A 17,301-nucleotide genomic window follows, 5' to 3' on the forward strand; every position below is an offset into this window, starting at 1 on the left:
GGTGACTCCCTCCCCTCCGAACAAACTGTGCGCGTTGGGGTCGTGAGCGGTGGGAGTTGGACTCCGTGCGCACGCGACTCCTTCAACAATCATTTTCCGTGTGAGGGTCATCGCACGTTTGGCGGGTGCGAAGGGAGCACATGGCACTTTTCGCGGGGAGCTCACTGCCCACGCCGCTTGTAAGATTATCCTGACTCATTTTCTGGGTATCACTTTAAAGAATCAAATGTGACTATTATCGTAATTCTCTCTCCTGTATTGCCCACGCAAATGAAAATTTGTTCTAACCCAAACTAATAAGACTAATCGAGGAAATGAATTACGAATTGTTAACATGATCATGTAGTTTCAGAGAGAATACTATATTACGACAGAATTTTTTAAATTGTCGCCATCTCTAAGTACAGGAAACGGAATACATTTTCCGTCTTCCATGTAACGTATCGGCAGAAATGGTTCCTAAGTTACATCACCTGTTAAACATTTTGACTATGCAATACGTAATTGATTTGGAATTTTGATCTAGGAAATTTTGCATTTTGAATGTTCGTTCACAAATCCCCCCTCTCCACCTACCCTTTCTTCCACTCCCCTCTTCCCCCCTCCCCTCAACCCAGAAGCGCCTTGATGAGTCGCACTGCGCGAGCGGCTCTCTGGAGTGTGCTATGAGCGGTGAGGCAGCTCACCAAAAAGAGTCGTTCATGCCATCACTGGAGCATAGTGCGGGGATTGCATTGAGGAGGCCCAATGCCACCCCAAAGAAGGCTTATGACTGATGCCATTACGGTCGTATTTTAATCGGCTTTCAAAAATGTCCACGGCGTGGTGATCAGTGCACTGCGATCCAACTTTTTCCATCATTTTGCAGTAAAATATTTGTAATTTGAATTGCATTTAAAAGTGATGAATTAGATAGATCATATCATCATGCATAGTTATCATCAGCAAGTTTCATGAATATTGATGTAGATATTTCATCAGCATCATGAAGTTTCGGTTAAAAACCTCTAATTATACCTTATTTCCCCGTGGAACTAGAATCAATTCGTTCATCAGCGTCGCAAGTGGTTACTTTTGGAGACCCATTTAAATGCGCGGTGGTTGACATCACATTCACAATGACACACTTGAGACTGATCCTCATTCGTATAATTCGGGAGTGGGGTTTTTTTCCGCAAATCGCTAATAGATGGCGTCACGATACGCGTAGGCCAGGTCAGCTGATCGATTTGGCGACGCCACAACAGTTAAAACAAAACAATGCAGACACGAGTTTGTCCTTAAAGTGAATAAGAACGAATTCAGATGTTTTTCTACGATTTTCGCTAAGGTTTGTATGTTATATTTTTTGCACTAATAGTCTAGTGATCAATCATGCTTTCTATTTGTTCCATGGAACGTTTCTCTCTAATATTGTGGCTTTGGGAAAGACGGATATGTACCGCCATACATAATACCATGGACAAACAGGTGTGAAGAGCAGCACAACTACAACCACCAATAGTTTTGTCAATTAAAAGCCGAAGCCAACTCGGAGTTGTGAGCAGTGCAGAGAGGGTCCACTGACCACTGTTTTTTGCTTCTGCAATGCAGCCGGTTGCTGTTTTCTTACGATTTTTGCAAAGGATTTTACATATTTTTTGCACCAATTATCTTTAGGACAAATAGAAGGACGGTCAACAGCAGCGCTTTAGGCGATATTCATACCACTGCTATTTAATCAGGCCCATACCAATAATGGTCGCTCCCAAAACAAACGGTAAACACTAGAGGCAACAATCAGATGTGTAAGTTTTAACAGAACAGAATATTACCGTTTTTAAATTGGTTAATTAAAAAAACAAAAAGACGAATACAACTGAATTTTCAGAATCCGGCAGTTCTAAGAAGGCAGAGAAATCTAAGAATAGAAATTCCATAGAAGATTTCTTTTGCTTGGTGTGTACTGAATAAAACAGTGAGCCGATTATGGAAGACTGGACATAGTTTAGCCAGTCCTAAGGATGGTCACACGAGAACTGCACATCATATGCATGAGTAGGCAGCTACTTTTTAAACGATTGTCAAGGCTAACTTTTTAATTTTTCAACTTATCCTTTTTGCCCCCATGGCCTACAGAATGCCCCACGGATAATAATCGGTGCCTATTTATTTTATGTATTTTACGAGAAGCTACCGTTTAAGTTCTCATTTTTTTATTAGCTAAGTCCACAGTCTTTGAAACGAAGAACTGATTAATAATGAAGAAAGTTATCTTGATCATGTACTTATTCCTTTTTTTCTACGCTTTCCCGTGATATATGCGCCTTGCCCGATCAGCCCCTTCGTACACCATCGATAGCGTCGTCGCGAAAACAGTTTAATGTGAGAATGCAGCGATTCCACCTTAGGTACGTCCCGGGTAAGTTTGGTTACGTCGCCATTATTGCTCCTTTTGCAGAATAGGTTGATTTCCTATCATTTTTTATTACCTAAATCGAAAGATTATTACTCCTGGAGTACGTATTTCACGCTTTTAGATTTTTAAATGACGATATCTATTTTTCGCGATCAAATGAGAAGTGAAATTTTTCAAGCGCGCGAAAACGCGACGGATAAGTAGGAATGATGGGATAAGTCTGTGTGACGTATTTTTGGTTCCAACTGTCGGCGTGTGAGGTGACCTTGGGGCGAGGCTCGAGCGCTGATACGACGCAGGCTGCTAGCAGGTAGCTGAGTACCCTGCTGGCAGGTAGCGCTTGGCTTAAATAAGGATTATTATTTCCCTATCAAACGAAGGAAACTTTCCGAACTTAGGTATGTTTAATGTGTGATTATTAAGAGATGTTGCCCTGAGCTCTGTGCCTCATGCATGCATAGTTAATCTCAGACGTTATAAAAATCCTGACTGCTCGTATAGAAACTAGGTCCCTGTGACGTCACGTGGAGTGGCATCGCATGGGCGCCAATCTGGCCTTTTTCAAATGAGGTTAAAAATGACCGTGGCCATTCGTCTGAACTGGGATTTCTGAAACCAAATAATTTGTGTATTATGAATACACTAATGGTGGGTAACGAATCGCAATCAATGCCTTTCGTTTTCTTTTATGAAGGAAACTACCCTATAGTAATCGCTGTTCAAAAACAATGAGGTGAGAGCGATCCATTCATTTCAATATTTAAAATATAATATCTGTTATCGCGAGAAATTATTAATAGCATTGAAAAGTGAGGAATTTGTCATCGTCACGAATATAATATCGGCCAAATTTACCTGATTTCTCCATTGAATTGAGATCGCTCAGTCATCAGCGACGCGACTGGTGACTTCTATAAATCCATTTAAATTCGCGGTCGGTGGCAACTCTCTTTAAGTATGACCAAATCGAGATTCCTCCCTTTTGTAATATTCGTGGTTCGGACCTTATATGCGGGTGTAATGTGACAGCGTTCCAAATCTAATTTTGCTATGGGGAAATTTTTTGGTAGGTTGCATTATTACGGATTTGAATATAGGTTATACCCTATAATTATTGCTTATTTCTCTCTTGTGATATTCCGATCGTTCTGCCCCTCATTCGCGGTTGGTTGGCGATGCATCCAGAGGACGTCCGGAGAATTCTCTCTTTGGAATTATATTCGGTGGTTTTCACCAACAAGTTCTTCCAGTGCACGCGTCAACCATCATGATTATAAATCACCAGAAGTGTAGTGCGTAAATAATTCAGTTATTTTTTTATTTTTCAAGTCCAAACTTTCTCCGTCGACTTGAAATGAGCGTGGCTCCATTCGCACAATTTTTTTTCATAATTTGACTTTAATCGCGATATTTACTCATTTGCGTCTGTTGAGGGAGTTTTCTATACAGATTTCACTAGGCCCGTTGCCATGGAAACTATACCAACTGACTAAGTTCTCCCATTTACTTAAAATACTGCTCAGTTGTCTTCATCCCACTCCCTCCGACTTGAAAGTTTATTTCTTCATTTGAATCGTCCAATACCGCGTTATTCTTCATTCATTAGCGCAGAGATCTCTTTTTACTCGTATTACAGACTTCCTGCCTTTTTGAAAACCTTTCCTTGGATCTCTCAACGTCCCTCGCAACATCCAAGACGCAGATTTGAAGAGCGTTCTTCTCCTGAATCGTAATTTTTTAAATTATTTTTACACTTTTTAATTTTTCATTTATTTTTGAGCTGCAGATTATAAGTTTTATGCTCAAGGTAAAGGCTAAATGGACTGTTTGTGAGTAATTAAATAAAAAATGGTAATTTGAGAGTTGTGAGGAGGAATGGAGAACTGCATCAAATCTGCCATAGGAATGTTAACGTCTGATTGTGATCATAAACTACCAATGTGAGGAAACAATTCAAGTGCAGAGAAAAAGTTTCGAGGATGTAGAAGAGAAGAAATGCGTCGCTTTGAAGTGGCTGGCGGATAGGAGAGTTGAAAGTTGAAAGAAGCGTAGCATAAGCAGGTAAAAATATTAAAAATAAAATCTGAGTACGTAGTATGAAGGAGAGAATGTTAAACGTTCTCAGAAAGGGACATCGTGTGTAAGGAACTTGAAAGATAAGGGATGAATAAAAATGTCGTGTTGAAAGTATTTCAGAATTATTATCTACGGGAATAGACAGAAAAAAATGAAAGTAGTATGTGCAAAATGCACAGATTGTTAAACGTGGGTGAATGGTGTAAAAGTTTGCCTTTAAATTAGTTCTGTAAATTTCTTGCCATTATTCAGTAACAGACGTCATGATTGTTCTTACTGGAACCAGACTCTCTTTCCTATATCGCATTCATATGTTTTTATATTTTTGCAAGAAAACAACAAAATAGAAAGAACTTTACGATACTCCTTCTTCTCTATTTAATACCCAATTACACCGTTTCCTTAACAGACTTATTCCCTGATTTCTTGAAAGTTCGAAATTTTCGCTCAGATTACCAAGTCCCTTAAAGGTTCGAGGGGACATATGTGTCCCAAATTTTTGAAATTATCCCAAAATTAAATGAGAATGTGGACTGTAAGAATTGGTTCTGGTAAAGAATAGGCCATTGGCTTTTAGTTTTAAATTATTTTTGTGATACCCTTTAGATATTGCAGTTTCCACATTATTAAGAGCACTTGAAATGCTTTTTACGAAGTGGAAATTTGATAGTTTATATCAGATCAATGAGAAAGTCATGTATAACAAGACTTTCGTTTTATCCTTTATGCAAACATAGTCTGTGGAGTTAGTACGAAAAAATCCGCATTTGTGCTTTAATTTTCACAAAATTAGTGTTTTTTTTTGGTCATGGGACACATATATTGACTTTTGATTTGATACACTATTGACGATAAGGGAGCGATAATTGCTATTATTTAACGTCCCAGATGTATATCAGAAGCTATTAGAGATATCGCTTTCATATAAATGTTTTTTGGAATCTACGCATCAATTTTAGACTAAAAACGTATTTTGTAATGCAATCTAACAGATCCAATATTTAAAGGTTGAGCGACGAACACTCTACGTTTTGGTCGAAAATTCGAATGATTGCGCTTAAAAAGGACTGCTGTATTAGATTCTTTAATTCTACTTTTTCCATGCGCTTTGACTTATTCTGATATCGGTATTTTTAATTTATATCATTATTTTTTTCCATGACAACAGAAGACATTGAAACAACCGGGCGTAAATATTCATTGAAAACATGTAGAGAAAGGAAAGTATAATGATTCGAATGAACGTTGGTGCTCTTATGCGTTTTGCTCAGAGATAATAAGTATCATATTATGTAGTGCACGCATAGAATAATAATCGCGAAAGAATAGATGTAAAACTGAAACTCTAAATGTAATCCAACTCGATACCTTGTGTATTTTATTTCACTCTCGCGGTCAAATTACTTTTCAGTGGTCACAATCACCACTTTGTATCATTGCAACTGATTCACCGGCATATATAGACATACATTCACAAATCTTGAGTAGATTGTGTTGACTTCTCGCGAACAATCGTGATTTGGGATTCGTTCTCCGGCTGCACGAGCGCTCTCGCCCCCTCCGCTGTCCGATTCTCAATTGGGTCACTTTGGGCTCGCGGTCCGATTGTCTGACCTTTGGCTTACCCACCCTCCTAGGACAATCCCTATCATCCTCATTTCAGGCACAGTTATTCCAAAGATTCTGCCTCATCGCGTCGAATTTCCCCGTTATGTAAAAGTCGGTTCCCTCCTGTCCACACGAAGATAAACTGCGGAAAAAACATGTATATATTGCCGGGCTGGGTCGGTTAATCGAAAACTTAATTTCGTTATTCTTACAAAAGCTCGTTATTCGAATTTTTTATAAGTGAAGCATTAAATCATTAATCTGGTAATAATTTGACGTAAGTTATAGTTAAAAACCTTGAAGAGATTCTTGGTATTTTTAGTAATTAAATTTTTATTTTACCATGCGTAGCGTTCACACGAATAAGGTGGTTGAACAGGATGTGCTTTTGTGAACTATTTTGAAAAATACGTCGTTAATGCACCAAACAAAGGCTAAACGAACTCCTTCGGCACCATGCCAACGTATACTCGATGTTGTCGCCATTTCACTCTCTCCATTCTCCGCCACACCCCTTATCTCGAATGCCTCCAGTCTTTTCTCGGCCTCCTCACCACGTGTCTTTGTGTCCGTATCATAAACCGCTAGCACTTCAGATCAGATTCTTCACTAGCATTTTCTCTTAACTTTTGCATAAGGATCCTCTCATAAGCTCCTTCCTGTTCATTAACTTACATATTCCCCTTTGCTTCGCGATTATCTTCCTAATGGCCTTACTGACGTATCCTTTTCCCTTTAATGTGCTGATCAAATAGCTTCCCGCTCAAGTTTTTGCCAACCTACTGTTATCTTGAGTCTCAAATTCTATTTCAAAATCGTATAACTGAGGGCATCTTGTGATCAATTCTTTCGTATTAATTAGGAAAATATTGTTGCCTTAAATTGTGTAAATTTCACTGTAGTGTCCTCTACGAAGGAAGAGATAGCGTCATTGATTTTGTATCATTTGGGCGACACGAAACTTAAGCGACGTACTTATACGTTCTCCGCTCCGTTCTATTCCGTCATTGGTCAGCGTGATGTCTCCATGTTCCTGGGTTTCACCGCGTGGATTTTCTTTGTGACGACAGTTTCGACCTGAAGACGCCGGTTGGATTACCGGCGAAACTGTCGTCACAAAGAAAATCCACGCGGTGAAACCCAGGAACATGGAGACATCATCTAGACAACGCCGCGGAAAACTACGCATCAAATTAGTCAGCGTGTTTGATATTTATTTTCGTTGTTTTCGTATTCGCGTCCAAACTTGAGTTTACTCAATTTCTGCACCGATAGCACATTGAAATGCCGGTATTATCAATGATTAGAAATCGTTGTAAAGCTTTATCTGTGCAGCAGACTTCCAAATGCGGATATTATGTGACCGAAAGTTTAAAAATATATTGTTTCCAACGCAATATAAATCGTACCTTTTACGGAAATGTACTAAAAATACCTTTACTCAGTGGAAAAAGTTGTAAAAACTTCGTTTTAATTTAAATTGGGTTTCAAAAGAATTGGGGGGGGGGGGAGAGGGGTCGCAGACAGCCCCCTCTTTACTTCCACCTCTGCTTTTTTTTCATTCCAACTGATGCGTAAGTGTTTTTTTTTCCTCTCTCGCGCGAGTTAATGATGCGAAGTAAATACGTGTGGCATGCTGAGATAGAGATAGCGTGAGTGGGGCAAGGGAGCCTTCTCCTCCGATTTTATTGCGTCCGCTGAGGTCACTGTGTCTCGCTCGTCAATTCGATGACTTCGCTGAATTAATATCAGCTCAAAAATACGTCAAAATTTTCAGAATTTAAGGAAATGAGGTGACCTGCATTTAGTGATGATAATTTTGACGTATTGTCTTTGTTTTTGGGAGCTAGTTAATTTAAAACTACTAAATTCATTAATATAATTAGTAAGATTTAACTGAGTGAAGTGTAGGCATAATTTTCTTTCTGGTATTTAATTATTTACGTTGTACATATACACTGGGCCTATCTGGTAGTTTCCTTTTTTCGTTCATACGACTGTGGTCAACTAAATGACCTACCACCCACTGCCGATATAATTTTGTTCCCCCCCCCCCTCCGGCGAACAATTGCATGAAAGTTTTCTCGGGTTTTGCACCGAGTCAGATCCTCCATATCTCCTTCCAACGTTTCGATGAGCAACTCGCCCATCGTCATCAGGTATTCAGGTCATCGAAACGTTGGAAGGAGAAATGGAGGACCTGACCCGGTGCAAACCCCGAGAAAACCTTACCCAATGGCGAGGTGCTGCTCTGACAGCAATCGTGTTCCAGACGAACTCTTATTGGCAATAATAGAATAGACCAGTGCATTGAATGGGTACTATCTGGAAACAGCCTTGAAACGAAAAACAATTTACAAGGATGAGCGACATGGCTTAGCGAAAAGAGCAATGTGTACACGAAAACCAAAACATAAAGGAAAGATGATACTATTAAAACATTAAGGATTACATTTTTACTACATTCGCAATTTGCAGGCTGTGATTTATTGAGCACAGGAAGTTTTATTTTTCTCTGAATTGGGAAAGAGTCGTGCATAATAACTTTAGTAAATGAACGAATGACTTCTGTTTCCCATTCGTATTGATGTTTCAGAAAGAGAATTTCATGAGTTGGATTCCGAGATGTCTTTCTGGTGGGTCGTTGGATGAGGAATGAGATGACGTAGTACATATATAGTCCTTTGACCGAGTTGCCTTCTTTGCTGATCGTGGCCTAATCTTAAACATCTCACTGTGGTAAGTAGGGGTCGTTGACGTGGTCCGAAATATCGTGGACATTGACCATCGACACATGTCTCCCTCACTCCGCCACCCGCGGCGCTGTCGTCGACCTAGAATTTCAGCCGTCTAGACGCAAGCCATAAGGATCAACATAGACCATCTTCCGCACGGATTTCGTCCATTTTGGAGTTGCATTTTGTCACTCTTCACGGCTTGTGTCTCGTTTGCAGACTAATCATGAGTCCTCTGCTTGAGGCCGAAAGAACTCGTTCCCTTTTCGGATTTTTAGAAATCGCTTTCATAAACCTTGGGATTTGGGAATTGCGATTCGTGGTAGTGACGGACTATGAACGGTTATCGCGAGTAACTCAATGGGAATTCATTGTAAACGATTTTAATTTTTCCTGGTGAATACATCTGACGAATATTTCTCAGGTTCTCATCCAGGTTAATGCTTTTATACAAGCTGACGTTTCGGGAGACGACTTGTCTCCCATCCTCTAGGCTGTGTTAATTTACACAATTTCAATTTAACGTCGGCTTATATAAAAGCATTAACCTGGCTGAGAACCCGAGAAATATTCGTCGGAATTCATTGTGTTTGTTATTGAATTGTCGCAGTGGAAATACCCTCTTCATCAGGAAATCCTATGTCTACAAGTAGGCTGATGTGGACAGTGACTACAAAAAGAAAAAAGTTAGCCAAATGCAATGAGGTCGTAGTTTTAGGTTAAATTGTATCGCCGTCAATAGGTGAAATAGTTCGTGTTTGAGCCGCCAAACGCCCCCGCCCTCTCTCTCTCGCCACTTGTCTCCGTTGGGTCCGCCCGCCGCCACCCGCGGCGCTGTCGTCGACCGCATTCCTCCACTTCCTTTTATTTCCTACGTCCGCCGCCATTTTGTTTTCTTTTTCCTCGACCGTCGCCCCGACAACATCCAAATTTAGAAGACGAGGCCTCGCTCTCTCTCTCTCTCCTAAGTTAGTATCTGTCGCCCGAAGAACACATTCGTCTCTCCTTTTGCCATGATTGAGTGCCTGTCATCCCCTCGGGTTGTTCCCCTCGCGTTCGTTCGTGTTGGCGAGGACGCCGCGTCGAAATGGAAATGATATTTGGCGGTGGATCGAAGGGAAACGTAAGCTGCGGATAACAAGAATAATATCTTACTGATTCAGTCACTCCGTCATCATTTAAAAATGGAAAAAATAAATAATCGCATAAGTTGTCCCCCAATTTTCATGATTTTGTGACGTCATTAAAAGGTCCAATGCATTGACTCAACTAACTACCTTATTCTGTAAAACCTACATGTAGAGGACGTGAATGGGACCGAAAAATTGTTCGCAATTGAGAGGTGTGTGCTATTGAGAGGGGGCTGCTTCTAGGACTATTAAAATTCAGTTCATAACTGCGCTGTTACTGCGTCATTCAATGAAAATATATTGTTTTTAATTCCTCTCAGCAATTTTCTTGTTCTCTAAATTTTGTTACAATACTATTATAATTCAAATATTCCCCAATGAACATACTGCAAATGTCTGTACACGAGGTGGCCGTCGGCATATCGATGACTAAGTTCTAACAACACGTATCTCAAATTCGGCCGGTTTGAGTTAGGTATCTTAAACAAAGTGTAATAAAATTAAAAAATAAAATACAAGCAAAAAACAACTCTTCATTTTCAAATGAATGCTTCTTTTTCAGTTTCATGAACTTTTGGTTTTTAATTTCAGTGTGCAAGTAAAAGAAATTAATCGTGATTTTCCTCTCCTGAAAATTTGCTATTTTTGAGATACGTATTGCTAGAACTTAGCTATCGATATCCATTACCAAAACCACATATGTACGTTCAAGATCCCCTTTTACTCCATATATTCGTGCACAACCGTCTCCCATGATAGAGTGGTACCAAATTCTTATAATTTCACAACAACCACTAAGAAGTATCTATGCATGGCAATAAAAAATACCAAGGACCAATAACCAGTACAGCAGCAAAGTTTTTCTCCCGAATTCTCCGGGTTTTTTTCCTGAATGAGAACTTTTTAAGCAATAGGACTCCATAAATGCTTTTTGGAGGAGAGGTTATTTTCAAAGGATAGCACTTAGTGTGTTCGATATAGGATTTTCCTGGCTACTCTGGTATTCAAACCCAAGATCGTTCGGCAGCAGCTTGAATGGTTGTTCCTCCCCATTCTTCTCGTCTCTCCTCCTCCTTCCTCCTCATTTCTTTGAAGATTTTGCATCCCACATCCTTCATGATTTGGTCTACGCATAAGCCGGAGCCGTGGCCTTCCTCTGGGACTTTTTCCATCGACATGTCCCACTAAGATTGTCAGTTGGATCCCCCCCACGCCTCATTATATGCCCAATAAGTGGACTCTTTCCATTAACGACCGATTTCATTATTCTCCCTTTTGCTCTTTCCTTTGTTTCAATATCTCTTCATTTGATATTCGTTGTGTCCACTAAATTTTCAGCAGTCGTCTGCAACACCATAGTTTTGATGAATTCAGCCTCTCCTTATCCCCTTGATCCATAGTCCATATTAGAGTTTATTGGGGCAGCTAAACACGTATACATTTTCTGCTGACCGCGTCCGTCATTGAGGGTGTCTGCTATTTGAGGTTCAGTGTTCTGTTTCCGGGATCTAAAATACTGCCCATCAAAGGGAAGTGCCCGTCAAGGGCAGCTAGGCTCTATCAGTGGACGAGTAAAATTCCACGATTTTTCATCGCGATTAGCGTCAGTATTACATCTTCATAGTATTCTGCGAGCAAACCTCAAGAGTGTTTGGCAACATGCGTTATGCAATGCGCTACGTCCCACTTGTCATCGAAAAGAGTGGCCATAACAAATGCACATCCCACCAGGCGATAGTCTTCAGCGGCACGTGGAGAATCGGAAAAATATATGTTTTTTTAAAGTACATATCGACAGTAGCAAAATTGGCGAACAGCCCCATTTTCATCGCCCTCCCCCCCCCCCTTAATTCAGGGGGGGTAGAAGGGGGCGCCGCCTCCTTGGCAACGTTCACCCCCTCGACCCCCCCCCCCCACACGAGGCAGTGGTGACGTCATGTACTCCGTAGGGCGATGTGTGCCGACGTCACGGTCCCGGCGGCACGTGTCCAGGATTACGGTTCGAGTCTTTCCCGCCGAGGGCAGCAGCATCGCCTTCCGACAAGAGGCTCTTTGTCTGCAGAATGGATGCGCGGAGTGAAACCACGTGGCCCCTTTAACACGAATATTAGTGCACTTTTTAGAGGATTCTCCCATCGGCCGCCAGACGAGTTTTATACGTTGCTGTCCATTTGCCGCACACATCATTTGCGTCTTTCCGACCCGTATCATTATCCTGTTCTAAGATAATAAGTAACGAAACTCCATAAGTTAACGTGGAATTCGGATGTCCGTAGCCTCACATGGACTGGTGGCGTCCCAAATCGAAAAAAGCTGGCCAAAAGTCATTTTTTCGACTTTTTACGAGGAAGTTTTGAGTCATGTATTCGGATTCTACAGAATATGGGCTATAATATTTCGTACCTGATAGATCTGTGTGATTATTATGTTGACGTGTGTAACCCGTCAAACATGGGCATGTTCAGCCTAAAACGCCCGAGGCGTAGAAATAGTCGATTTTAGGGTAATTCAACTTAATAAATGACTATTTTAATTTCATGGGATTCATCTGTCAATTTTAATACGGTAAGTTTGCATATTTTTTCACAATATTATAGTGATTTTTGTTCGTTTCATAATTTATTTTAACAATATTTAATTATTTATAATGTTAGCTATTTTTGGGCCTATTTTTAGTCAAATGTGTCGATATAGTTTTGTGCCCCTCCGTGCCCCTCGAAGATTCCTATGCTGAATCCTTTGGAAGAGTATGTACAACAAGACGAAGAAAAAAAATCTTGCCTATACTTGCCTATCCGACATCTAGAGGGTTTTAAGTTGAGCGGTGCACCGCTCCGCTGAGGGCGGCCGGCGGGAGACTGTGGCATTATCGCTCAAATATTCCTGTATCGGTGGTCAAACTTGCATGGTGTATACTTTGCATAATTCTACATCCTGTACGATTACATAAATCAAGTACTTCACGCCTATCGCATGCACACTTCTCGTTTGTGCACTCACCTTCAAATATTCATGAAACCAATGAGGGCCGGTTTTCATGCTCTTAATGAGAAACATTATGAGTGATCAAAAGCGAATACTTAAAGTCCTTATGCGAGAACTTTACAGCAACCACAAGATGCTTTTCTCTGCAAAACTTTCCTCATATTTTTATAGAGAAGAGATCCCTTACATGCTGTATAGCGTTGTCAGCACGTTATTCCGAAATAAGGTATTGGCGCTAAGAGAAATAAATGCTCCCTAATGCCAAGAATTGTTCACATAATCATTTCAACAGCCCATAGACGTAGATAGGCTTGAATTCGGAGGGAAAAATTCGTGTAAACCCGCCAATGGAGCGTGAATCTTGCAAGTGCATTTTTTAATAATAATGCACGGTAAGGTGAATATTTCCCACTCAGTTTTACATAATGATTTTCTTAGTGAAAAAGTGCTGTGCTCCGAACTGCGTTAACACGGCTAACTCGAGAAACTTCTCCTGTCCAGATAATTAAAGCACTTGGTTTGCCAATGTTTGGCATTCAAATTTCAGGACACGCCGGAAACTCAGAGGCAAGTCTATATAAGCTTGTATATCTTTTATTCAATGTCAACTCATAATTTCCGGTTTATTATTGGTTAAAAATAGACAACTTTTAGAAATCACATTCATCCTATCAGCCGTAAATACTCCTATTAAATTTGAATTATGGGTGCCGCAAATTTTTTCGTACCTTGCGGTGTACAATAAAATCACAGAGAGAAAAGAATATTAATAAGCGAAGAAGAAGGAATATTTGAAAACAAGATTTCGACTGAATGAAATCAAGCACGCAAAAAATATTCTGACGCGTTTTGTGCGAAGAATGTTTTCTTGAAATACCTGAGAAAGTGGAATCAAAGCTCGAGGACAGATGAGCATTTCAAAGAGATGTTCAAAAGCTGGTTGCAGAAGGAAATGAAATTCCCTCCAGAAGCATATCAATATCTCCCTCTCGCATCTAGTGAGTGCAAATGATTACCGTGTATGCACAGTCGGTGAATATATGCAGTGTAAAAAATAATCTCTCATTAACCTCAACCATCATATTTTTAAAAGTGAAGTTTTGATTCTGGATTTCATTTTAGACAAGATGAAATTACGTGTAAATATAAAATTATAATCAAAAAGTAAGAAATATTGGACCCGTTTCCATAATTTTGAAAATCTACGAATAAATGCTTTATGTGTATGAAATGTAATTATTAATGTGATTTGTAATTATCACGACAGGTATCGATGAAAGACTTATTCATAGACTTTCAGTGATATTAAAATCTCTGTCCTGCGGCTATGAGATAAATAATGAAGCCTTCAGCCAGTATTGCATTGAAATAGCTGAGCTGTGCCTCGATTATGGTTGGTATTATATTCTGCTCATGGTAATTAAAGTGCTGATACAGTGCTGATGGAACAGCAATTTCCAAAGAATGCTTTCTTACAATTGAAGTTTTAACGGAGGAATAATTGGAGGCCAGGAACATAGATATGAGGAAATTCCGAGAGCATTGCACAAGAAAATACCCAAGAATGTTAAATTATGAAGATATCTTTCGAGGACTCCTTTAAATATCTGAATCATACATTTTAATTACATCAGGAGTTACAAAAAAACGAGATCAGCCTATCAGGTGAGGTGAAAATTTGCTAATTTTAAGTGATTCGCAGAGCGACCATGAGTCCGATGGGGTGACATCGGACGACGATTATTTTAAAATTTGTTCTTTGTGATACATGAAAGCGATTTTATTGCAATTCGAACATTATTTTCCTCAATGTTCTTAATATTAATCATTTTATTTCATCTTATGTGACTTATCAAATATATGGAAGACAAAATTGGGTGAGTGTATTTTTTTCCGATTTTGGTATCTCACCAACTATGCTGATGGTTGCGGGTTCGAATCTCACCAATTTCATGTCGTAAATTCTGTAATGGGTTTTAACAACAATTTATACATATTTTACCTTAAAATTATACTGTTTTAAACTCTCCATGAACACCATGTTATCGCCAATCGCAATGACATCTATATCGAGATTTTCTAAAAATTGTTTAAATAATAACAGCTCAAATAATGATAAAATGAAGAAACATCGTAAAAATAATGCCAAAATCAGATTCAGACGATCAAAATCAGGAAGAAACATCCACTTTTGTTGCTGTTTTAGCTAAAATTACGACGTTATTAATTTTGGCCAGCTTTTTTTCGATTTGGGACCACTGTGCGCCGTTCCTTGACGGGTTCTGGAATCGTATCACGAGTGAGTGAGTGGGCGACATTGGTCCGCCCGCAAGACCGATTTGCGGAATATACTGGTAAAATATATAAATTCAGAGCTTTGCGAAAAATAGACTTCACAGCATTGGGGTGTATATCGAAAAAAATATATCGCTTACTCTTCGCCATCTAAGTATTTTTATTCGAAAGAACTATAAGGAAACTGCTTCACAAACGTCTTTGAAATCGATTTGAGTTGTTACTTTGTCGCATGGATGTATCTTTCCGGAGTTTACTTCTTAATTTTGCATTTGATCAATGTTATTTTTCATTAAAACATGTCTTTTCCCACGACTCAAGGCTTGAGCTAACAGAACACGGTTGAAAAACGCCAGAAAATAATTGACTAACGCAATGGTACGTTCGCGCGTTCTCAAGTTTCGGGCTATTTTTTTCGCTTACTTAGCCTGTTTCCAACTAATTTCTTAATTTAATTCCGAAATTGACGCTTGGGTCATGGAACCTTATGCATCCCACGGACAGTTCATTGCTAATGTTTACTATGTGCCAAATTTAGCACCCAAGACAGCAGTTTTTATTTAATATATTGGGTTTTCCAGTCTCAAAGTCTCCACGTGTACAATGACATAAGCTTTCACGAGGACTTCCTCTGTGGGAGATACACGACCGACAGTCTTTCATGAAAAAGAAACACATTTGTCGACGTTTAAGATATTTATTTTCAATATATTTCTGCCGTAGTTTATTTTATAAAAGCTAAAATCAAAACAACTGCCAAAATAATTGAAAATGTAAAAAAATGATTTCCAAAACGTTGAAAAATATGTTTATCTTACTGAAGACCTAAACAATGTCGAGAGTTCACATAAAAATATAAATAAGTGGCCGAGAACAAAATAAATTAACGCATCAAATGTAATGCCATCTCGACCTTAGAGTATGGATAAAAGAAAGGGTGACGTCTTTACCTTTGACCCCACGCACTAGGTGCCCGCAGCGGAGACGTGGAAATTGAGTCACGTGACTAGTATACGATTAGCGAAATGATGCACTATTGCTGTGCATTTGGGTGATTAGAATGTAATTCGTTAAAGAGAAGCTCAACCACCTTTCATTAGTGAGTAAAGCGAAACATATTTTAATACATGTTGTATTTCATTTTGATGCGTCCTTCATTTTATTCTCCACTTATGATGAAACTGATTTTTGCGTGAATTTATGAAATGATTTCTAAAAAAATGAGAATTTTCTGAAAAATGATTTATGCTGATATGATGAAATTCAAATTTCCCACGTCACGTGATACCTGTTGGGTACATCGTTTACTGAATAGCGACCCGCCCTGTACTTTGAATGCGAAAATTAATGCTAGCATATCTATTGCACTTAAATTGACCAATCTTCAAGAAATTTGAACTTTTGTTGAATGCTCCCAGCTGCGGGAAATATAAATCTACCTTGTCATCACGGGAAAGATCTTGGAATGCATACTTACACAAAGGTTCTCAAATTTAGCGGCGAACTGACTTCTCGAAGAGTTCCGAGAACAACTCTCTTGTACTTTTCGGCACGTACCTCTATCATCTTAACTGCTCTCCTCATTATCTTTATGACCAAATACGTTTTACGGCTTAGCAGAGTGCACCCTATCACAACCTCCATTTGGCTAATGTATACATAAGACCTGTTTTGAAATTGCGCGGTCACCTGAAAATTTTCAGGTGCGGAGAAAAAATCTTTAAAGGGAAGCTCAGAGACCTTTCATTAGTGAATGTAAATCTAGTACCTTCATCTGAAAAAAATTTTATTTCATTCTGATAAGTGACTGATTTCTCCTCCTCGGTTCATTGATGTGTCACCGTCATCCATTAATCCAAATAGTATCTAAGTTTGCGTCTTCGTCAAAATTCAATGTTGCTGCGGTAAGATGAAGAGGTATTGTTTTCCACCGGGGATTTTATCAATTGTAGCTTCCCTCAGTATCTTCAAAAGAGAACACAATGGGTTTTATCTTTTCCGATCTTTTATTACAATCATTTTTGGTTTTGGAAATATATTACATGTCTTAAAATAAGCTTTTTGTTAAATTATT

General features: G+C 39.3%; 1 protein-coding gene across 1 annotated transcript in view; it reads left to right on the top strand.

Moving 5' to 3' along the window:
• LOC124154908 overlaps positions 1-17,301 on the top strand; it is a 203,058-nt gene that overhangs the window by 145,979 nt on the left and 39,778 nt on the right. The window lies entirely within an intron of this gene.

The sequence above is a fragment of the Ischnura elegans genome, chromosome 3 (genome assembly GCF_921293095.1).
Source record: "Ischnura elegans chromosome 3, ioIscEleg1.1, whole genome shotgun sequence".
Lineage (NCBI taxonomy): Eukaryota > Metazoa > Arthropoda > Insecta > Odonata > Coenagrionidae > Ischnura > Ischnura elegans.